This window comes from Cupressus sempervirens, chromosome 5 (genome assembly GCF_028749045.1).
Source record: "Cupressus sempervirens isolate cs-2001-9-10 chromosome 5, ASM2874904v1, whole genome shotgun sequence".
In the NCBI taxonomy this organism is placed as follows: Eukaryota; Viridiplantae; Streptophyta; class Pinopsida; order Cupressales; family Cupressaceae; genus Cupressus; species Cupressus sempervirens.
This window is the reverse complement of record NC_143122.1, coordinates 433,964,404-433,988,792: the sequence shown is the minus strand read 5'-3', so window position 1 is coordinate 433,988,792 and position 24,389 is coordinate 433,964,404. Positions and strand designations below refer to the sequence as shown.

General features: G+C 33.4%; 1 pseudogene; it reads left to right on the top strand.

The window, feature by feature from the left end:
• The first annotated feature begins 1,665 nt into the window (after positions 1-1,665).
• Positions 1,666-23,319, top strand: LOC149556646 (glucan endo-1,3-beta-glucosidase 9-like; annotated as a pseudogene).
• Positions 23,320-24,389: the final 1,070 nt, after the last annotated feature.

Sequence of the window (24,389 nt, the reverse complement as noted above, 5' to 3'; positions counted from 1 at the left end):
TTATTTTTATATGAAATCAAACAATAAGTTACAATCTACAATAGTTGCTCTGAATTTTAACTGCATTAACACATATGGTCCCAATACACTAGTGTGATTGAAAAATTATAATGCACACCACACCTCTTAGAAACATGATTTCACCATCTCAAAACTTGCACATCTTGTAATCAATAATTTTGTCTGTTGTAGATTTAGCTACGGTAGATGTAGGTCGGACATCATCGACCCACCAAAAGAAATTACAACCACTATCCCCCTACAAAACCAAATCTAAATTAGTGATTTCCACAATAATTCTAAAGTAAAATGTAAGCATACACAAAAATTTAGTAACAACCTTTCATTTATTGGGGCAACATTTGTTGTGTGTGAGGTTTTCACTACTACAGGGCCAATGCCACACTCACACATTGGAAAATTTAAATCCATTAACCCTAAATAAGTAATGAACAAATCAAAGACAAAAAAATATTCAATTACCAAGATGATATATTTTTACATACATCCATTGATACAAAAAAACTAGCAAATATAAATTCAGTTTTAAACAAGCAGCAACAACAACAACAACAACAAATTCAGTTTTAAATCATGCAGTTCAAACAGGGCATAAGATGAGGTGGCTCGATGAATTAAACAAGCATGTGGATCTTAAAGCAATTATTAATTATGATGTTATTCATTCCAAAGTGGGAAAGATTTGCTTGGATTAGAAATTTAATGATTTGCGGGAGTGGCCTTACGACTATTAGATTACCATCCCCGAGGAGGTACATTCATGTGAAGGTAATGTGCTCTCTACACGTACCATAAAAAAGGCGACCTCAATCTCAAGTCATAAAAAATTGGTCTCATTTCAACCTCTCTACTATCAATATCTAGGGGTCTCTAGTTTTTTGTTCACTCTGTAATATGGGGGGTGAACTAAGGAAGCAGGAGCCCAAAAAATGTGATGATTGGAAGTCTAGGTAGGACGTTTGGAAGATTCTCTAGAAAGGGAAGGTGGTCAGCTACCTGGAGTGGATGCATGGATTCAAACCCCATGTCACCATCGCCTTCTTCAAAAATTGGGTTGATGACAAAGTTACTCTCCACAGAGTCACTGTGAAGCTTACTGAGGAATTCATACCTGAGGTTACTAGTCTCCCCATGAAAGGAATTAAATTCTCCAAACAGACCAGTATTTCCAATGCGGCCTACAAAAAATTCTTGAAGACGGATGAAGAGGAGATTCAATTGGAGAAGAATGGAGACTTCTTTGATGTGCAATAGATTAAAGGTATTTGGCATGATGTGCTTGGCTATATTTGTGAGTACTTTATCCTTGATGGTAGGAATAAAAGGGTGCACAAATTCCACTTTTTTTTTCTTAACCATTTTAGGTACAAGGATAGAATTTCCTTCCCTTTCTATTTGCATTTCTCTCTGCTCCAAAGCTTGAATGCCCATAGAAAGAAAGAGTCATGACCCATCTTACATGAAGGTCTGATTTTGCTCATAGAGGGTTTTTGTAAAAATAGATCCATTGCTTCATCTCCCTCTATTGGAAAACTTAAGGATTCTAAATCCTTAAAAGGTAAAATTGAGGAGAATGTTAAAGAGAAAGAAAAGGCAAAACTGAAACCCTCTAGCTCTCGAAGACAAATTATGGAAGAGGATAAAATGGTGGAGAGTACTGAAGGCTTAGATAAGGATATCCTTGAGGAAGAGGAAGGGATGGATGTTGGGGAGTTTAGCTCTAACCTGAAAGGTTATCCAGAAACGAAAGGCAAAAATGAGAAAGGGAGAGAGGAAGAAACTACTGAGAATAGCTCAGAACATAGCAAGTCTGATAATGAGGGTACTCAAACTATGTTAGGGGGAGGTGATAAAGAGAAAGATAATTTAATTGATGATCCAACCATTATGAGTGAGGAGGAAAACATGGGGAAGGCGTCCATTCCTGTAAAGGAGATTGAGGGATAAGATAAGGAGGTCCTTAGTCAACATGACCCTGTGGAGTCTGGAGAGGAGGAGCCATTGGATGAGGAGGAACAAATTGATAAAGTTGGGCCCCCACCACACACCATTGCTAAAGATGCGAGTGACTCTCTGGAGAGGGAAACCAAGCTCTCCTTCCTATATTTTGCCAAACTAAAAGCTGATTCTATCCTCCAGGTCGATTCTTGGATTTATAATGAAATAATGGGGCTGAAGAAGAAAGTGGAAACCTTGCAACATAACTAGGAGGTCAGGCTATAATTCAACACTTGGAGGTGCAAATGGGAGATATGCCAAAAAAATTTAAGGATTATGAGCAGACTCTTAGAATGCTTATCAAGGAAAGTGGAACAAAAATGGAATAGGTAACTTCTAGCATCTGTGCTGCTGCGGCAACCTTGGGAAACAGAGAAAATGAAGGAACCATATCTTCGGAGGGCCCTAGCAAGAGGACAAGATAGAGTTCGAGGAAGAAAGCCTTGATTTTTGTTGCTTCTTTGGCTACTAACTCCATCCAGGATATGGCTAAGATTGGTAAGGAGGCAGTTAAGATGATCACAGAACTGCAATAGTTACTTGGGTCTTCTTTTTCGGTTGGTTTTTGTTCTGGTCCTATTGGCTGGTTGTTTCTTCTGGTTCCTATGTTTGGTCCTATTTTTTGGTTTTTAGTTTTAATCTATACTAGAGATTCTAGGTCCTTGTAAAACCAAGGTACTTTAATTGGACTTTGTTAATGGTTTTAGGTCCTTGTAAAACCTGATTTTGGTGCTGCTTCTAGTAGGTTTAAGGACTCTTTCTTGATGGATGTCTTTTTTATTCCTTTTTAAGGATGTGAAAGGGTTTCGGGGTCCCTTCGAAACCTATTTTTATCGTAATCTTAAAAAAAACAACAATAATAAGGTTTATGTTTTGTAAATTAGTAAAATCACTATCATTATTCGAATTGTAGACATTCTATCAAACACTTCATAGAACACACATAAGCATTAGAATAATATAGCTCTTGGCACTTTCTATCTTACCAACTATTTGACAACAACTACTAAAAATTATATCTTGTAAAACTGTTAAAAAAACACAGCTGAACAACTACTATAACATTTTCAACCAACAATTTTTTTTTCTATTTTTTTGATGTGGGTTGGCAAGTTCACCTAAAATTAAGACATCCAAAAACATTGAATGAATATACTCAGAAATGCTCCACTGATTAAATTTAAAGAGACCATTAAGAAGTCAATGTTCTTATGTTGAAATGCATCACTCAAGATTTTAGAAAACATGTTCACTCAAAAATTTAGAAAAGTTTTACAAGTCACAAGCAATCTCCACCATAGAAACACTATATTATTAAGAGAGCTTGTGCAAGTACATAAAACTTATCAATAAAAATAAGAAATATCTATGAAAAATAGAAAGCTCTGTGGCCTCTAGTTAGTAACACAATAAATAAAAGTACCACCAAAAATATTGAGAAAGCTGAAAGTATCCATGTTTCACATTTGTGGTGTGATCAATTCTAATTTAGCATTCCTCTCTAACAATTTGGATATAAACTTCAAAAAAATATAGCCTGCGAGTAAAGCACACTTGATAGAAATAAAATATATATTCTATATGTTGTGGATGCAAGTTTTGTAATGGCAACTAAATGGCATTATAATATCTTATAAAAAAATGGATACCACAATTTTCCATTCATCAATTTAACATCTAACCTTTTGCTAAACACTGTTAATGTCAAACATAGCTCCCCTCATACTCCTACCAAAGCATGAATAAATATTCTCAACACATAATTTTCAAGTATTTCAGAAAGGAACAAGTTCATAAATATACTAAAGAAATTGAAATGATCCAGAAATGAACAAAAAAATGTTTTCCTCTGTCTAGCAATAAGGACTCGGTTATTGGCCTGACCATTACACATTAGAATAAAATGCTAACAATGAAGATTTATTTTATACTAGATTTGACACAACCTAATACTCAAATCTTAATCTATTTGAGCATCTACTATCCATGACAACACATGGTCCAAGTGTGGAAGCAATAATGGATTAAATGAATCATCATTAACATTTTGATGAAAAGTAGTGGTATAATATAGAACAAGAAGCAATGAGTTGAAGGTAGCATAAAAAGTACTAATAAATATTGAACAACAAGAGTGAATATAGCAAGGCTAAAAAGTGGCTTCTTACATGAATATATGAATATTATAGTAGATAAAACACATTCTTGAGAACTTATATTGCAAAAACTAAATTGTAGTTGCAATTTAAATATATGTTTGAAACTTTCTATAGGAAAACTCAAATTGCAATTCAAAATGAAACAACTAATAAAAATCCAACACATTTATAATGATCTACAACTTATATTTGACATAATCTTCCCTCCCCTCTACATCCATCTCTAAGAACCAAATAGCTCTTGTAGGTTCATGCATAAAATTGTCACATGCCACACTTAGAGTCTCTCGCTTAAGTCTAGGGATGGCTTTTAGAGAAAATAACACATCTACAAAATATTTTTATTAATCTCATATTGGTTTTGACATATGAGTGACAATACACTTAAGTCATTTACTTAGTTCATGCTGAACAAGTAATACATGTTGAGCATTAGTTGTTAGATAGTATATGCCAAGCAACAAATATTTAGTTTGAGCTGAGTAACTAGAAAGTGTTGAGTCACTCAAGTGTCGAGAAAATGGTATGTGCCAAGCTATTCAGATGCCAAGTGATTAGTGGATACTGAGTCATTTAGAGGTTAAGTTACAACATTGAAGTTGTAGTTAATGTCAAGCATTAGGAACTTCAAGTGCCAAGTTACACAATTTTGACATAGATGTTTGTAATGATACAAAATTCTATGCAAACCATTTTTGGATTGACTTAAGGATTGTTTTATGATCTCATTGATAAGGATGAATCTTAATTGTGAATCCCTATGCATTACATGCATCCAATCAGAAAAAAGGGAAGGTTTAAGTGGCAATATGGGTGAATCACTACTGTTGATTCATACCTAACCCTAAGTCACCTAGGTCTTCTTATGGAAGACAAACCCTAAAATCTCTAAGAATGCTTAATGAGAATTGAAGAGAGTTTGCATGCACAAATAAAGAATTCATGCTGATTAAGGTGTTATAAATTGAGTTACATTGCAGAATAAATTAAAGGAGAACAGAGGAAAGGAATCAGAGGGAAATAGAGATACATTTGATAAAAAAGGATCAAGTACACATTAGTATAGAGGTGATATGGCATCAAGCAATAGTGTGCTAACTAAAGGATCATTATTGAGACATTATAATAGGTGAATTAGTTAAATCTCTTAATAGAGTAGTCTTGAAAAGTTGTTTTAAATCCTTTAACATGGCGCTTACTTTATTTTATGTTAAAGTCCTTTTACTAGGCACACTTTTATTAGAGTGTTTAAAATCCTTTAATAGGGTAAGTTCTAACAATCTTGTAAGTCTTTAATAGGGCACACCTTTCACAAGGTAGATCATGTTTAATGGTAAAAAATTGTAACCTTCATTAGATACACTTTACTATTGTAGTAGTGAAGATTTGTGGGTGTCACTCCAACCCTAGTTTTACCTTCTCCTTGGAGGGTTTCTGGGTAACCAAATATCTTGTGTCATACATGTGTTGAATATTTTACTTTCATGCTATGGATATATATGTTTAATTTGGTATTTTAGTTTGTATGTATAGATTGTGAGATGCATGTGTGGTGAATAGTTTTAGAGGTTGAAAGTTTTAACTGCTAATTCAGCCCCCTCAAAGTTTACTTCCCTATTTTATTTCCAACAATTGGTATTAGAGAAATTTTTTCTAAAAGTAAATCTTTTCAACTTTGAGGAAAGATCTTGAAGATGGAAGTCTACAAGTTGGGAAAGACTATTGAGAACTAGATGATTGAAATACAACTTTCCTTATATCATCTGAATGAAGCAAGAGATTAGTTAAAGAGATCATTGAAAATAAGGAAGGAAATTGCTATTAAAGAGAATGACACACAATACCAAGATATTGACACTATTGAATTATTTGCAAATGGAAACTCTAATGAATTTGATGTCGTAGTTGTGGATTTGATGGAAAAGAATGGAATCCTAACTGAAGAAGTCAAAAATATGAAGAGAGAATAAGAAGTCCAATTAGTATTACTATGTGAGGTGACCAAGTAGAAGAAGAAAGTTGAAGAGGAAAAAGTCATGGTTGAAGATGACAAAAGGATTTTGACAAATAGACTAGAAGATAAAACAATAGGGTAACTACGATTGCTAATATTCAATTGGAAACTTTGGTCAAATGATGATTGCAATTCATGAACTGAATGTAAAGGATATTGAGATCACAATATTAAAGTTACAGAATGAACAACTAAGAAATGATCTAAAAAGAGAAAAGGAGTTTGCTGATAGTTTCAACAAACCTAGTGAAACCATCAAATACTTTGAACAATTGATGAGATCCCCTAGATCCAATAGTGACACTTTTGGATTGTGTTACACTACTACTGAAGAAGGAGAATCATCCAAAAGTGGCAAAGAAAGAAGTAAAAAAGGTAAGAACTCCAAACCTACTTGTCATAATTGTGATAAGATAGGTCATACTACTAATGTATATAGGAGAAAGATTAAAAATCAAAATCCTAAGTAGAAGTTCATGAGTCATTTCCATAAATGCAACAAACAAAGACATCAAGCACATGAATGTAGAACCAAGACCACAAGCACATGAAGATTTGAAGGATACTATTATAACTAATAAGTATCGACATAGAGCATATGAGTGCAAATCCAAACCTAAATGGTCATCAAACAAGCAGACAAAGGTAAAGCACAATAGAAACTCTTATAATTGGGATTATAATACAAGGTATAGTTGTCACTACTATCAAGAGTATGGAAATATTTCTGAAAATTTCATAAGAACACATTTCAGAAGTGACTGTAGTAGATGGTTGAGTCAAACCACATGTTTCAGTTGTTTGAAGAATAGTCACATAAGCAAAATTTTTCCAACAAGGTCAAAGGCTTTGAGTAGTGAGTTCAATAAAGGTAAAGGAAAGGTAGATGTTAACAATGTCATAGATGAAATGAACAAGACATGGAAGAGAAAGGAAGATTGCAACACATCAAGTTTAGATGGGATCACTTCACCTAATGGTTTAGGTAATCACACCTCCTCAAATTAAGAAATCAAGAGGTATGCGGGACTAATATCTAAAAGATATACTATACATAATTTCTAAGGATTTAATTTTGAAAAGATTACATATGCATGAATAAAGATGCAAAGTGTTTTTAATAATCTAGAAGATATCTTTAAGTTTTATTAGTTTTCATATTTTTGTCGAGTGTGAAAAGTTTCACTATGGTTGCTAAGTGAAATGTTAGTTGATGCTAAGCGATCAAAGCTAATAGTTTTGATTTAGCTTTTAGTGGTTGTCGAGTGGAAAGGAAACTTCATGGAAGCCAAGTGAGTCAAAATCTTTATTAAAGATGAGCTTACAGCTGTGTAAGTACTAAGCATTAATTGCAGGGTTTTAAGGTCTATATGATCAATTTCTACTCATTTGACATCAATCAATTTTGAAGGAGAGCATGAAGAGTGAAAGGAGAAATTAAAAGAGATCATACTAGCATTTGCAAGCTGAATTCAATAGTCATTTGACACTATCATAGTAGATTCTCAAAGGTATTTATCATGTGTCGAGCTATGCGGTTTGAATTTTTGTAAAACCTAGTTTACATTATGGCATCTAGTTCTTCAACTGCCAAGGTTAAAGAGGGTAAAGAAGTTTTGAATGTGAAATTGATAAGTAATGAGATTAGACAACCAAACTTTAGAGCCATACTTGATATCACTTACAAGCAAGATCCATCCGATGTGTTGTCAATGATACCACCGAGAGTTTTAATGATTTGAGACGTTAAATGTTGTTACACATGAAAGGTTGGAAGCATAAGAGACATGGAGATTAGGGAAATATATGGAAAATTATGTAAAAATGGAGCATTCAAGTATGGATTCAAAATCGTAGAGAGGAAAGGGTTGACCTGTGTCCTAGATTTTCTAGATGTTTTCAAGACTAAATGGATTAAGATAGTTTTGAGTAGAATTCATGATTATTCTATATGGTTGGATAATGGACCAATGAAGATCACCAAAAATTTTTTACATAGAGTAACGAGGTATCCAAAACTTGATCGACCTAAAACAATGAGAAATGAATCTAAAGAGATCATTGAGAAGAATACATGGGTAGTGTGGAACAAATAAGGCATGATAATTGATACTATCTTAGATCCCATAATTGCATTTGTAGTGAGGATAATGTTAGAGTAATTATTTGTTCACACTTATTAATTAAATCACTTTGATTTAATTAATTAAGTTGCCTATTACTCTAGTTTTCTTAAGCTATCTTGTAGGTGCATATAATTAATATTTTATTAATTATAATGTGCAACCCTAGCTTTTTTAGGCTTTAGGTTACCCTTTTCAAGTTTCGATCTCCTTTATAAGGATCGATCTCTTTGTAAATTATTGAATCCATTGAATAATATTTTTCTTCTTCATCTGAGTTTTTCAAATCAAAGCCTTGCCTCTTCTTGTCTTTTTCTTCTTCGTGACAAGTTTTTTGCATGCAAGTTTTCTTGGGCTTCATGGATTTGTTATGCACTTTTGCTCAAATCCTACATGGTATCAGAGCTAGATCTACTGTAGCTTGTTCGGTGTTTCAAGAAAAAGGGAGAACAAGGGTTTAGCAGATCAGATCTAGTGTTTTTTAGGTTTTTTTTGAGAAAATAGTGATGTCACTAATTTTTGGAGTAGTTTGAGGCCAAACAGACATCACGGATGGATTCAAAAGGCGTCAAAACCCTTGTTTTGATATAAAATTTGTCTGATTTGGACAATGTTGATCTGGGAGGCAAATTGTTTTTGCCGTACGACCTCTACATGCAATCTGAGGCACAAAAAAAAAAAAATCACAAAAAAATGGTGTAGTGGTTTATTTTGACCTGCAGTTGTTAGTTAGCTACAGCAGAACCACTAATGATTAACTAATGTGGTCCTTGCTGGAGTAAACTGCTAGCAGTTACTATTGGAGGTCTGGTAGTGGCCTGCAGCGGCTCTGCTGGTGGCGCCCATCATGACCCCACTGCTGCTCCGCCCCACAATGGCCCTCCACCCTCCCACCACTCCACTGATGGTGCAGGGGTGGCTATGTTTTTTGTCTTTATTATTATTATTTTTATTAAAAAAATAATTGTTCATGCATTTCAGAGGCCTTGTTGGGTTTTTCTTCATAACTTGAGCATATAGACATATTTTTTCAATCCAAAAAAAGTGCTGAAAAGTTGGTTTCGAGACAGAGATATTTGTGTAGGATTTTTTGAGTTTTGATGTAGTTTGGTTGCCTATTTTGGTAGTCAAAGCCAGATGTTCTATTTTGCACTCCGGGAGGCTTATCTTGAGCATCCGATCTCTAATTTTGGACTTCTTTATATCGCTAGAAAGATCTTTCTACACTCTTTTCAATGATGCTAGTTGTTGTTCCATACTCTTCTATAGGTACATTTTATTCAGCCTTCTTCATTTTTGCATGCTGGTGGATATCATGGCTATTTCAGGTTTGGGGATCAATTTTGTTGCTTTAGATGCTTCATTTTGGCTTGTACTTTCTATTGTACTAGTCTTATGTTTTTTCTGATTATTGTTGATATTCATTGTAAGCATCTTTATGCAAACACACTGAGATAAAGTGCCACTCTTGCATTTCAGGATGCTTTTCATCATTGTGGTTTGTTGTACTCACACTATTTTATAAAGTGCCATGGGGGGGGGGGGGGGGGGGGGGGGAGGGGGGATGGTTGTTTGCCAGTTTTGTGCCCTCTTCCTCTTTTGCCTCATGTAGTGTCAGTGACATGTGCCTTTATAGGTGTTTGTACCTCACTCTCGATGTATTTGGTTCTTGTGTTGTAGGAGATTTTTGGCCCACCTTTTTAGTTGCCTGTCACCTCACCCCATCTGCATTAAGGCAGGGGGGGGGGGGGGGGGGGGGGGTTATATTGTTTGTTCTAATGCTTCCTTGGTTAAATGGTTCATTAGTGTGAGCTATGTATTTAGTACCAGATCCTACATACTAGGCAATTGCAGTGGCTGGCTACCTATGTATTTCGGTGAGATGGATCATCTACCATATAGACACGCTCGGTTCATGCCTTCTATTTTCATGGATGTTCTTCAGATCAGCACCTTTTGACAGAGTTTTTGTGGCTTTTCATGCTTCAGTGGTTCTCTTCATGTTTTCTCTTTATTCCTATCTTCTAGAACATTCTTTGCTATCTCTTTTTGGAGTAGGGTTTTTCCCATGTGCTTTTCTCTATTTCTCTAGTTTACAGAGATTTCCTTGTATAGGGTATCTGATTAGGCCTTGTTGCCAGGACCCATTTTTTGGCTTTCATAGCTATGCTAGGTTAGCTTACCTCCTAAGCTTCGCTTAGGGGGGGGTGTTAGAGTAATTATTTGTTCACACTTATTAATTAAATCACTTTGATTTAATTAATTAAGTTGCCTATTACTCTAGTTTGCTTAAGCTATCTTGTAGGTGCATATAATTAATATTTTATTAATTATAATGTACAACCCTAGCTTAGGTGCTTCATTTCATGCTACACCTCATAGAGGTTATTTCATTGATTATGTCCAAGGGGATTTTGGGCTTGTTTATTTAGGGGATAATGAACCCTGTCAGATTGTTGGAAAGGGAAAAATTAAGATTAAGTTGTAGAATGGGAATCATTGGCTACTACATAAGGTAAGACATGTTCCAAGGCTGAGTAGGAATTTAATTTCAGCAGGGAAACTTGGTGATGATGGTTGTTTAGTTACTTTTAATGATAAAAATTTGAAAGTTAAAAAAGGTTCCCTTGTAGTAGAAAAAGGTGTGAAATTAGGCACCTTATATCTTTGTACAGGTCATATTGTTCCTTCTACTTTAATTGTTTTGGAGAAAAAAGAATGTTTAGGAATAGTTGCTATGGTTAAGTGATGCAAAGCCCTCTGTATTTACCTTAAAAGAATCTTTGTTCAACTCAAGGGATTCAAAATAGGCTGTTACACCCTTAAGGAAGCAAGAACATCTCAAAGATTGCAACAAGGAACCCTGGCATTCTACTCCAATAAAGACAACATCTTCATTCACATAATCATATTTCTATGTTTGGTTACATTATTTATAACTTTCATTCCTAAACTTTTCTTACCAAACCCTTTAGAGTAATTTTTAAAAATTAGGAATAATAAGACATATTTAAATATTATACCCATCCAATAAACCAATTACAAGTTATGGTCTTTTTATCAAGACCCATTTTCTCTATCATAAACCAGAAGTAAAAATAGTAACTCTGTCTAGGGCATCGAATATATTTCACATAAAAAATTCAAATAACACCAAACTAATTCAAAAGTATCCATTTGTGAGCCTAGTTTCCAAATATATAAGCCATTTATTTTTACCATTCATAATTCATTGTATAAGATCAAATCTTTGTCTGCAACACCATTGAACGCATTTAAAAACCAGTTTTCACTCAAATCTTCATAACTTTCACAAATCTAAATAAAAATGATTCAAACCAATTGAAAATGAAATATAGTTCACATATCTTTCCAATTAATATTATTATAGGTCCTGAGTCTCCAAAATGTGTTTGTACCACACGCTACAATATGACTGTATTTAGGGAATCTCAAATTTTCAAATACCCACTTTCACCAAAATGATCATAAATTATTCATTTCTTTAAAAAATTGAACCAAACTAGAAGAATGAGAAGGAAAATTAATCATTCTATCTATCCATTACTATATTACATGGTTTCTAATCTTTACATGGTCGTACAAGGCCTAGAAAAAATACTAAAACTAAAACACAAATCAAAACAACAACAATAGAATGAACCAAAAATGTATAAAAATATTTCCTCTTCTCAAAATTGATTTGGTTCAACTATATAATGGTATTTATGTCCATTTTATAGTTATAAACCTTCCAAACTACCCTCAAGACCAACCATATACCATTTTACATCATTTTTTGTATTGTTAGCAACTTTTACATTTTGACAAAATGGCTTCATAGTCTTTATAAATTGACCCAAATACAATATGAATGATTCAAATGGATTTAAATATCTAAAATAATGAATATTAACCTTCTAATGTTCTTGTACTTTAGGTGCTCTTGCACCACTTGTGAAAGGATTTGCATAGAAAAAGGGCATTGATTTTGATGAGATATTTTTTCTTGTTGTTAAAATGACTTCTATCCATACTATTTTAAGTCTTGTGGCTACTGAAGATTTTCATTTAGAGTAGCTTGATGTTAAAACAACCTTCATGGTGATCTAGATAAATAAATATATACGGCTCAACCACAGGGTTTTGAGGTTAAAGGTAAGGAGAACTTAGTGTGCAAATTGAAGAAAAGTTTATATGGCTTGAAGCAAGCACCTCGGCAATGGTATCTAAAATTTAATAGTTTTATGCATCAACATGGATACAATAGGTGTCATTTAGATTATTATGTTTATTTTAAGAGGGTGGATGATGATAGCTAGATTATTTTATGTTTATATGTTGATAATATGCTTGTAGCTGGGTCTAACATGGATCACATTAAGGGGCTAAAATGCCAATTAGCACATGCATTTTCTATGAAGGATTTGGGGGCAACAAAAAAAATCTTTGGTATGAAGATTTGTAGAGATAGGAAGAATAGGAAATTGATGCTATCTCAGGCTAATTATGTTAAGAAGGTGTTGCAACATTTCTCTATGGAGAATGCTAAAGTTGTCAGCACACCTTTACCTAGTCATTTTAAGTTGACTAAGGATATGTGTCCTAAAACACAAGACGAGGAGGATAATATGTCCAAGGTACCCTATGCCTCATCTATAGGAGGCTTGACATATGCTATGGTATGTACTAGGCCAGATATTGCACATGCAGTGGGAGTCGTTAGTAGGTATATGAGTCATCCAAGAATTGAGCATTGGAATGCAGTCAAGTGGATTCATAGGTATTTGAGAGGAACATCCAATAAGTGTTTGCATGTTGGGGGCTCTACTACTGATTTACAAGGCTATGTTGACTCAGATTTGGTAGGGGATATTGATACCAAGTGGAGTACTATAGGTTATGTCTTTACTATTGGTGGGGTAGCCGTGAGCTAGGTTTCTAGGTTACAAAAGGTTAATGCTTTATCCTCTATAAAAGTAGAGTATGTAGCTACTATAGAGGTAGCTAAGGAGATGATATGGCTTCAATTCTTATTGGAAGAATTGGGACACCCTTAGAGAGATAAATTTTTTTTATAGATAGTTAAAGTGCCATTCATCTTGCAAAGAATTTAGCTGTGCATTCGAAGACCAAACACATACAATTGTGGTACCATTTCATTTGATTAGTTTCAGAGGATGGATAGTTAAAGCTAGATAAGATACATACAAAGGACAATCTAGTAGATATGTTGACAAAGGTAGTAACAAGGGAGAAGTTGAACTCCTCTTTTGCTTTGGTTGGTCTTCTAGACTGAACCTAAATAAAAGAACAATAGAGTCTAGGGTAGTTTGATCTAGTGGGAGCCCCATGTGGCAGAAATATAGCTATAGGATTAGTCTCCAAGTGGGAGATTATTGTTTAGTGTGGAGCTTGATCAGTCCCCAAGTGGGAGATTGTTAGTTTGTGGTGACTGATTAGGAAAGTACTATACATACTTCATAAATTCTTTGGGATTCGAGGCATTGCCCCAATTTTTTTTTGGGGGTGGTGGCTGATGTTGTGGTTGACATATGGCTGACATGTTGTAACCCTAAAGTAGCATAAGATTGCTTGTATAAAAGGGCTTAGGGTTAGGTATTTTCATTATTGTGGTGATACAAAAATTGGTTCTTGTGGCGGTATTGAGTTGTAAGGGATTATAGATTGTAATTAGGTTGTAATCACCGGATCATAATAATATCAGCCTTGTTGTTTGGTGGACATAGCCTAGGGATTGGGTGAACCATGTTAATCTTGCTGCCTTGTGTTATTTTCTATGTGATCTATTATTTTTTGTTATTGGTTATATTTGCATGTAATTGTTATTTCTGTCTATGGTTTAATCCTAATAGACAATGGCTTGAAGAAGATACTGGTAGAATCCACTACCTAGGACAAACTTTGTGACAATCCTATACTAGTGAGTGTTGATGAAATTGAGAATGCAGACAAGGTAGCTATAGGGGAGGAAGTATAGAAAAAAGTTACACTTATAGCCCTTCCTCAATTTTCCATGATAAAACCTAAATTACCCCTTGTGGTATATCAAAGGAAGAAACCAACTACTTCTTCCATTAGTATATTTGTACAAAGTACTCCAATCTCAGTCAATGAAAAGGGTGAGATAGTTGGAGAGTATAAAGATGAAATAGAGAAGACTAAAGGAACAAAAGTTCAAACTTGTTAGGTAGATACTCCTACACCTGTAACACAAGAGCAAGGTGCATCTATGAATATAAAGAAGGAAAATGATAAGATTGAAGAGCTAGGTATGACTACCAAACTAGAGGAGCAATTAACAATACAAACATTGGTAAATTTACTAGAAACTACTACTCCTAGTCATGCTCTTCATAGGCCAAGTATAGATGCTATACCCCTACAATCATCATGGCCAAGTCCAAGCACATCTAAGGAAGCTAAAGTTACATCATTTGTTGATGTGAACTTGGATGAAGTGATTGAGTTTACAAAGTTTGATTATGTAACTATCACTATTAAGCAAATGGGAATACTATAGGATGCTCTAGCAAAGAAGAAGAATCAAGAAATGCTCAAACAGGAGCATAAGCAGAAGCAAGCCTTGATAGATATCAAGGACATTTTTATTAATGCATTCAATCTACCAAATCTAGAGGAAAACAAGCCAATAATTAAATAGTTAACTAGCTTAGTGAAGAAGCTAAATGATACAAACCTAGATTCAAATGTAAAATTACTCAAATGGTTTGAGAGAAAGTTCCAACATAATGTCAATGAAAAGATATCAAGTGCTATTGTACTATCATAGGTTGAGTTAGCAACTAAAATAAATATTGTGAAGAAGGTACTAGAGAATATCTTCTCTTTGTGCACCAAATTGTGTAATCCCACACTCTTCACACAAGAATTAAGGAGTCATATTTAGAGTTAGGAGAGTCATATACAGTCATCTAGTATAACTCTATCAAAATCTCTAGCACAGTCTGAGAAGAATTTTAGAAATCTCCTCAACTTCCAAAATTAGTCAGCATTGTTACACACAGATGAAGCAAACATCAAGGATAAATTGATAAGAATCTAGTCCATTTTGACTCCACATGTGGAGATATTGCACAAGGAATTAGCCTTTTTTGAAACACTCATGAAGAAAGATATGCATCTTTCTACTCATGAAGGCTTAGTTCACCTTGTTTTTGAGCTAACCATCTAGATCTCATCATTGGAGGTAGCTTATGATAACTGGGATGCAGCATTGAAAATCATGTTTGATGTCTACAAACACACTCTAAGTGTATAACTCTTTTACATTAGTTTCAAAATGGAGGAGAAATAAAGTATGGGAGAAATAAGAGGTATGGGAGGGATAATATGTTTGAGGGAGATGGTAGAAACAAAGTACACATAAATCTACTCAGCAAGAGGATATAGAATAGTGATACATAATAACACAATCAACTTAGTGGGAGTTATTAAATTTTGAGGTATGACTGATGACTCATAAGCTTTTGCAAACTTTTGAAGTTTTGAAATTTTGTATATATGTGGATATTATTTGAAGTTATGCTTGAAAGGCTAAAGGTTATTTATACATAATCAAGTATTTTTCCACTCATGTCAAAGGGGGAGATTGTTAATCTCATATTGGTTTTGACATATGAGTGACAATATACTTAAGTCATTTACTTAGTTTATGCTGAAAAATTAATACATGTTGAGCATAAGTTGTTAGATAGTATATGTTGAGCAATAGATATTTAGTGTGAGCTGAGCAACTAGTAAGTTCCAAATCACTCAAGTGTTGAGTAGATTTTTATGTGCTAAGCTATTTAGATTTTGAGTGATTAGTGGATGCTGAGTCATTCAAAGGTCGAGTTACACAATTGAATTTGTAGTTGATGCCGAACATCAGGAAATTCAAGTAATAAGTTACATATTTTTGACATAGATGTTTGTAATGGAACAAACTTTTATGTAAACTATTTCTAGGATGACTCAAGGATTGTTTTATGATCTTTTTTGATAAGGGTGAATCTTAATTTTGAATCCATATGCATTACATGTATCCAAATAGAAAAAAGACAAGTTTTAAGTGGAAATATTACTTTTATCACTTTTGGAAGACAAACACTAAACTTTCTAAGAATGCTTAAGGATAATTGAAGAGATTTTTCATGTGCAAATAGAGAATTCATGGTGATCAAGGTGTTATAAATTGAGTTACATTATAGAGTCACTTAAAGGGGAACAAATGAAAGGAATTAAAGGACAACAAAGATACATATGATCAGAAAGGATCAAGTAAACATCAATATAGAGGTGATCTAACATCAAGAAATAGATTGCTAACCAAGGGATCATTACTAAGACATTCTAATAGGTGAACTAGTTAGTGTTAATAGAGTAGTCTTGACAAGTTGTTGTAAATCCTTTAATAGGGTGCTTACTTTATTGTAAGTTAAAGTCCTTTTACTAGGCACACTTTTAGCAAGGTGTTTAAAATCCTTTAACAGGGAAGATCTAACAATCTAGTAAGCCTTTAACAGGAAAACCTTTTATAGGACAGGTCATGTTTCAAGGTCAAACATTGCAACCTTCATTGGATAAACTTTATTACTATAGTAGTGAAGATTTGTGGGTGTCATCCCCACCCCAATTTTACCTTCTCCTTGGAGGGTTTCTAGTAACCAAATATCTTGTGTCATACATATGATGAATATTTTACTTTCATGATATAAATGTATATGTTTAATTTGGTATTTCAGTTTATGTGAATAGATTGTGAGATGGATATGTGGTGAATAGTTCTAGCGGTTGAAAGTTTAAAGTGTTGATTCACTCCCCACCGCGCCACCCCCCCCCTCTCAAATTTTACTTTCCTATTGTATTTCCAACACTTTCTTAGTATCCTCTTTTTCAACCTTGATAGTGTGAGGCTTACTAATTCCCTCTTGTATCATATATATGCTTTTAGATATTACATTCAAAGAAGTGGCAATGCTTTCCTTCTTCCTCTTTGGTCACTTTGTCGATGGTGTACATGGATTATTTCTAGTAGATGTAGTTGACTAATTTGACTAAGGGAAATCTTCATATACATTACCAGCAACATTCACATGTGTACTAAAATCCTCATTTAGATTAATGACACTAGCAAAAGGTTGCCATCTTTAGTATCTTGCATCATCACTGTTGTGTTTCCTTTTTCCATGTCATTATTGCCAATGGCTGCTAGGTCATTAAAATAACTAAATGGATACCTCTTGTACACTTTTGCAATCCTGAATTCCTTTCTCTACACATTTTCATATAAAACAATTAGATGTTTGTTTAACATTATAAATTCAAAAAACTTTGAAGAGTACTTTACCTTCAACAGTTCATCCCATATACTATCCTCATCATCCATGCATTGTGTTGTCTCATTCAAAGCAAAGCCACTTGTATTTCATAACTCTTTCATTACTCTATATCCTACCTTCCATATTTTCAACTTGTTCTTGAAGTTCTCTTTTCCAAGATTCAACTTCAAATCTTCATTGAATTTTTTTTATGATAGTCCATGCTTCTTTTCGAAATCCTCCTTCACATTTTCTTCCTAGATGAACTTGTTCTAGGAGAAAATATAGGAGCTTTCACTCCATTTCTCTACTACATATCACTTTTGGACTTCTAGAAGAACTAACAGTCAAGGTAGAAATTGGGGGAGCAATGGGTGTAGGAATGGGGGGCATTTTAAACTCTTCATGTATGCTGGTCATTAGATTGGTGAAAGAAATTTTTATCTCTCAAATAAGAAGCTATTATATTACTTCAAAAATTCAAATAATTAATGAATAGTCAATAAAAGTGTACAATAATAGTATGAAGCAAGCATCACAATTGAATACAAGCAATATATTAGTGCAAAGAATTGATTGTTGGTTCGTTGAAAGTGATGATATGAATTGTCAAAAAAAAAATAATGTAGCTTAATATAGTTTTGAATACATGATATATATGAATGTGTGTGCACAATAAGATCCAAAGAAATATGTAAATAAGATATGATGAACTAATAATGTGAGGTTAGGAAATATAGCTGACTAGAACTAAGATTTTGACATACAACTCACATAGTTGAGTGGAAGAAAGTGGTAATCATTAGTTTGCTACAACTTGAAGTGATAATCCATTGATGATAGGACATTTTAGTCTAATTTAGATTATTCTTTTTATATCAAAAAAATCTTTTGAAAACAACCAGTTTTTATCATACTACATGTATTGAACTCTTATTGCACAGAAACATAAAATTATGGTAGAATGTTTAACATCTGGGTTCTAAACTTAAAGAAGGGTTGATGAGTAATTTTAGTTTTGTTAAAAAATACAAATAAAAAACTAAATAATTAATTAGCATGAATGGTAACTCCTAGAAAAGTTGTCAAATGAAATCTCTTATTGGTTCTTGGAAAATCTTCATACCACTCATCTACTGAAATTGGCCAAGAATTTATGTTTCTAAGAAGGTAGAGGTGCGACACTAGTATGTATAAAACAATCCCTAGGGAAAAATATTTTTCATGAACTTAAGGAATCTTTACAGAATACTAATTTGAGCATTTGATGATTGAACTGAAATCTAGTATGGTCTTACATTTTAGTGACAAGCACCATATACACAACCTCACATATCATGCCCAACACAAGATATGCAATGGGCATTCAATAAGCCAAAAAATGTTGTCAAAGCTTATTTGTATGGTAAACTTTGTTTCTAACCTAGAGCAAGACTTCTTTAACAAATTTCAAACTACTGGACTACATCCCATACACACATCTAAAAAGTTAAAGAAATGGTTAATAAGTAACTAAACAAATGTGCAATATGAAGTTCAACTTCTAGAGAACATTGGGATCTTGAGTTCTTTCAAATACACATAGGGTGATGCAAAGGAGTTAAACCTATGTCAAATGTAAGAAATTCACCTATATTTATTACTTGAGCTGACATTCATCAACAAGAAAGGGTAAAAAATACAAGAATCTATGTGTAAATCATTCAAAAATGTTATGAATACAATCACACCTCATGTTCACTTTGGACTTTCCTAAGTGTATCTAAACTTGTACTCAAACAGAGCATGACACTATGACAAGATAAAGCAATTGCTATGATGATAACCTATGTTCAAGCCCCACTTTGTATGCTTCAAATGGCTGCTATAGGAATGCAAGCCCACAAATTATTGCTTTTTAATTCAAAACCTAACAAACACATTTGGAAAACTAATTCATCAACATATTCTTAGACCAAGTGCAGCTAGAAGATTAGCCTAATGAAAGTGATGATATTAATTGTCAAAATTGAAATGTCTATGTGAGTACTGCAAGCAATATTGTGCAAAGAATCAATTGCTAAACTATTGTACCTAAAGAAAGCCATATAGTTTTGAATACATGAAATACATACACACACACACACACACATACATACATACATACATAAATATATGTATGTATGTATGTATGTATATGTATATATGTATGTATGTATGTATGTATGTATGCATATACATATATATACATACAAATATAAGATTTCTAGCCTATTGTACCTAAATAATGCCATAAAGTTTCTTTGAATAATGAAAATTTCAAGGCACACATCAAAATTAATATAAATAAATAAATAATAGTAGGCTGATAGAAGACTTACATAGTTGAATGGAAAAAATTATTACATTAATTCATAACCTAACAAACAAATCTAGAAAAATAATTCATCAGTATATTCTTAGATTGAATGCAACTAGACAATTAATGTACTAAAAGTGATGATATGTATTGTCAAAATAATACAATGTAACATCATATTTAGAGTATTCTATCTATTCAAAATTGAAGTATCTATATGAGTAAATGCAACTAATCTTGAGATCTATAGTCCTACCACATCCTTCGTGCTATTTCATCTCAAAAATTTCTTGAATCAGCTCTATCTCATTGATTCATCTCATCAATCTCAAGATTTGGCACATTTATCCCATCACATTCATTGTCCTCTTCAATTTTCACATCAAGTGGAACACTATCCTCTATCATAATGTAATTGTGTAGTATGCAACATGCTAACACAATGTTTGTTTGAGTAATGATATGATAGGACACTGCATGCCTTAGGATAGGAAAACATTGCTTCAAAATACCAAATGTTTACTTAATCACATTCCTAAGTGAGGAGTGTTTGTGGTTAAATAACTCATGTGAATTATGGATTGGGTTTGCTCTAGAAAAATATTTTAAGTGGTATCATGCACACTGATAAGGGGTGAGGAATCTAGGAACATTTGGATAGCCAACATCAACTAAATAGAACTTTCCTATACAAAGAAAAAAAAGCTATAGATTGGAAATAGCATAAAAACTAGGATTTACACTAATGACTTTATTAATCATAAAAAATATATTTCAATATACCAAGGGGAACTAGTAGTGGATTTGCTCTTGATAGAGCCAAAGCAAGAATGTGGCTATCTATAGCTGACCCTTCCCAACTAGCAAGAACATATTGAAACTTGTAATCAAACAAACAAACACCCATTACATTATGTGAAAGGTTTTCTTTTCTATCATGACATTTTTCTTGGTTTTCCACATCGATGGTAATTGGTATATGGGTTCCATTGATTGCTCCAATACAATCCTATCATAAAAAAAATATTGTTGTCAAATATGTGGCAATATGCTAAAGATTCAATAAACACAAGATTTCAGTAGGAGAGTTACCTTAAAGTATAGATCAAAATGATCCTTCCCAACTATTTCTAGAGGAATAGTCAGAGAAGGGAGCAAAATGTAATTTATATGGAGCTATATGATAGCCTTCAAGACTTTGTGGAAGTAGTGATTCACTATCTCTCCTACGTAACCAAAGTTATGGTCAATCTTATGATTCCATAGATTGTGGCCAAGGGTATTGAGGAACATGACTAGTTATTCTTCCAATTTCATATGTATTGTATCTTTAATGATCTCTTTCTCCTTTATAATATTAGTGAGTTTGAAGAAAGCCCCTCTACTCATGTGTATTTTTTCATGGCAATCCATCTCATTGGAATATATAATACATTTATAGAAAGGACAAGAAGCTCTTCTTCTCTTATGCCTATTTAATCTAGCTTCTTTGGAAGATGCTACTATGAATACTACTTTGGTGGCAAGCAAAAGAGAAAGTACACACAAGAGGGTGATCTTCCTAACGATGCTTCCCTAAACTTCTATATCATTAGCCAGATCCATTAGATGACATGTAACCAAAAATTGGAGTTATTGTTTGACACTCCCACCCAAGGTTAGGGTACACATTATCTAGGTTTGACATTTTTCTATATAACCACAAGATGATTGACTGACAAGAAGCACACAAAAAACTATAGAATCTTATTTTGATTGAAAACTATGGGGAGCACTGTACAAGTCTTCAAGACATTTTTCAGACATTATATCAAATCTAAATATTTTAAGATATTTAAAATCTTTCATTTCATTAACTAACTCTACTTTGAAGGAAGAAGATAAAAAAAAGTTACATACCCATCTCCCAAAAAAAAGGTACACCTACCTAACCAAAAAAAGTATAATAACATTTTTTAATCAACTAATTAGAAGTTTGTTAAAGATTAAGGTTTCCTAAAAGTTTATTCCTAAAACATAAGAGCTTGTCATTCCATTTTTTTAAAATAACCTTTTAAATTAACTTACAGTTGGGCCCAACATCCAATGCAAAGGTGGTGAATCATTTTCATTGAAAGAGACTTTGCACACAACCAAATCAAAGCAATAAAGAAATCATTTCAAATAGATACATAATCCACCTTTCTTTAACACTCTTTGAACCCATTGAGAATGAGATACTAAGAAAACAACATAAATTGTAATATACACACTAGAATTGCAATTGCATAGAAAGAGGAGGCCTAAAATACAAGGTGATTGGATATCTACAAAAGATGGTAAGTTAGTACACATTTCTTATGTGGGTCTATTCTAGTGTGAAGGCAATAGAAATTGGGGTCAATTGGGGCACCATATCAGCACACAAACTCCATCCTATTTTTGTTGTGAGGCTTCTAAGGGCCAATAATGTTATGAAGGTGAATATTTTTGATGTGGATCCCCTAGTTTTGGAGGCTCATGTGGGCTTTGGTATTCAAGTCATGGTGGGCATTCCAAATGACATGATGAGGCTTATGAGTGTCTCTTCAATAGCTACAGACATGTGGATTCATGATAATGTTACTAGATATTATAATCTTTCTGATCAGCTTGAATACTAGACTTGTTTACTAGGGACCATTATTAGTGTTGTCCACAATAAACCAAATAGGAAATTTTTATACTATAGTGAGGAAAAAATTATCAAGTCTTTTCAAGAAAATGACCTCTAAAACTTTCTTTTAATCAATGTTTTCTTTTTTATATTTTCAAGTTTATATTTCTTATTGATTCGTTGGTTCTTGAATGCATGGGTACAAGTATGTTGCAGTTGGTAATGAAACATTTCTTTCTAGTTAGCAACTAAAATTTCAATCATTTGTAGTTCTTGTTGTAAATAATGTACAACAGGCTCTTCTAAAGGTGAATCTTACAGGCTTTGTGAAAGTTGTGGTTCCATGCAATGCAAATGCTTACCAGTCTAACTTACATTTTGAGAAGCCTTCAGGCTAGATGTGAGTCTAGTTATGGTTCATCTTTTCTCCTTTCTTAGCAAGAATGTATCTCCTTTTTTTTGTTAACATTTACCCCTTCTTAAGTTAGGAATGCAGATTTTCCAACAGACTATGCTTTTTTTGGTAATAGTACTCTTCTGATTGTTGATGGGAAAAATATTTATACTAATGCCTTTGATGGAAATTTTGACACCTTTGTGTCAAACTTAGATAGAATTGGATTTTTTCAAATTCCAATCATTGTTGGAGAAATTGGATGGCCAATTTCCAAGAATAATTTGGTGTAAATTTAGTTTGGTGAATAGTGGGATATTCACACATTTGGTTCAAAATTAGAGTCTTTGCAAAATTGGAGATGATGATTTGAGAGAGTTAATTGCAAGGTATAATGGATATCATATGTCGACATTTATGAGGGTTCCTTAGAAGGGACGTGATGAATAGTTTAAAGACAAGAAGTAAACTTAAGAAGTACACTTGTGAATGATAGATTATATTATTGAGTGTCCCTTGGTTTTCATAAGCCTTAATAATCATTGAATGTTTTGAGGAGTGGATTGCATATGAGGGAAGATTACATTTCATTAGGAATGTCAAGGTGTTTTAGTATTTTTTTGGCAGCTTTTTTCTTTCAATGATGATAAGGTGGTTTTTCTAAGCTCTGGGTGGTCATTTAAAATTTATTGTGTGGAAGATAGATTTACCTATTGTTAGTGTATTTTTTTATTTTTCCTATTTTGCTAGGTTTTTCCTACACTTTTAATAATCTCGCTTAGGTTAATAAAGCATGTCTTATTAGGTGAATGGTTGTGAGGTGTCACCTTCCTACATGTGAGCATCCATTAGCTATCTTGGGAAGATACTTTTCTATCTTTAGTTCGATAGATGGTTGCTCCTCATTGGTTGGTGTTGCCACCTCCTCCCTCTTCCTAGCCTATAAAAGCATGCTACCTGACTTGTATTTGCATCTCTTGTTTTTGCATCCTCTTAATGCTATTTTGCTTCCAGCATTTGCATTACTCTCTTGGAGACTAACTCTATGAAGCTATTTTGATTTTGTATCATTTGCATTCATAGTTTAGATATTTATTCTTTGCACTAGTTTTTTGGGTTATTAATCTTATCAGATTCTAACATGGTATCAGAGCTTTTCTATGTGCAAGAGTAGATTTTAGTTTCCTTATTTGAGAGATTCGGGGGGGGCTAATAAACTTTATTGTAGTTTAAAAAAAAATGAAGTATGCTCTTCTCTTGCATCATTGGATGATCTTGAGAATTAGAAAAGTTTTGATAACAACGATTTTTCTCTAGGGTTTCAATCTCAAATCTGACAACCAACTTGCATATTTGGAGTTTT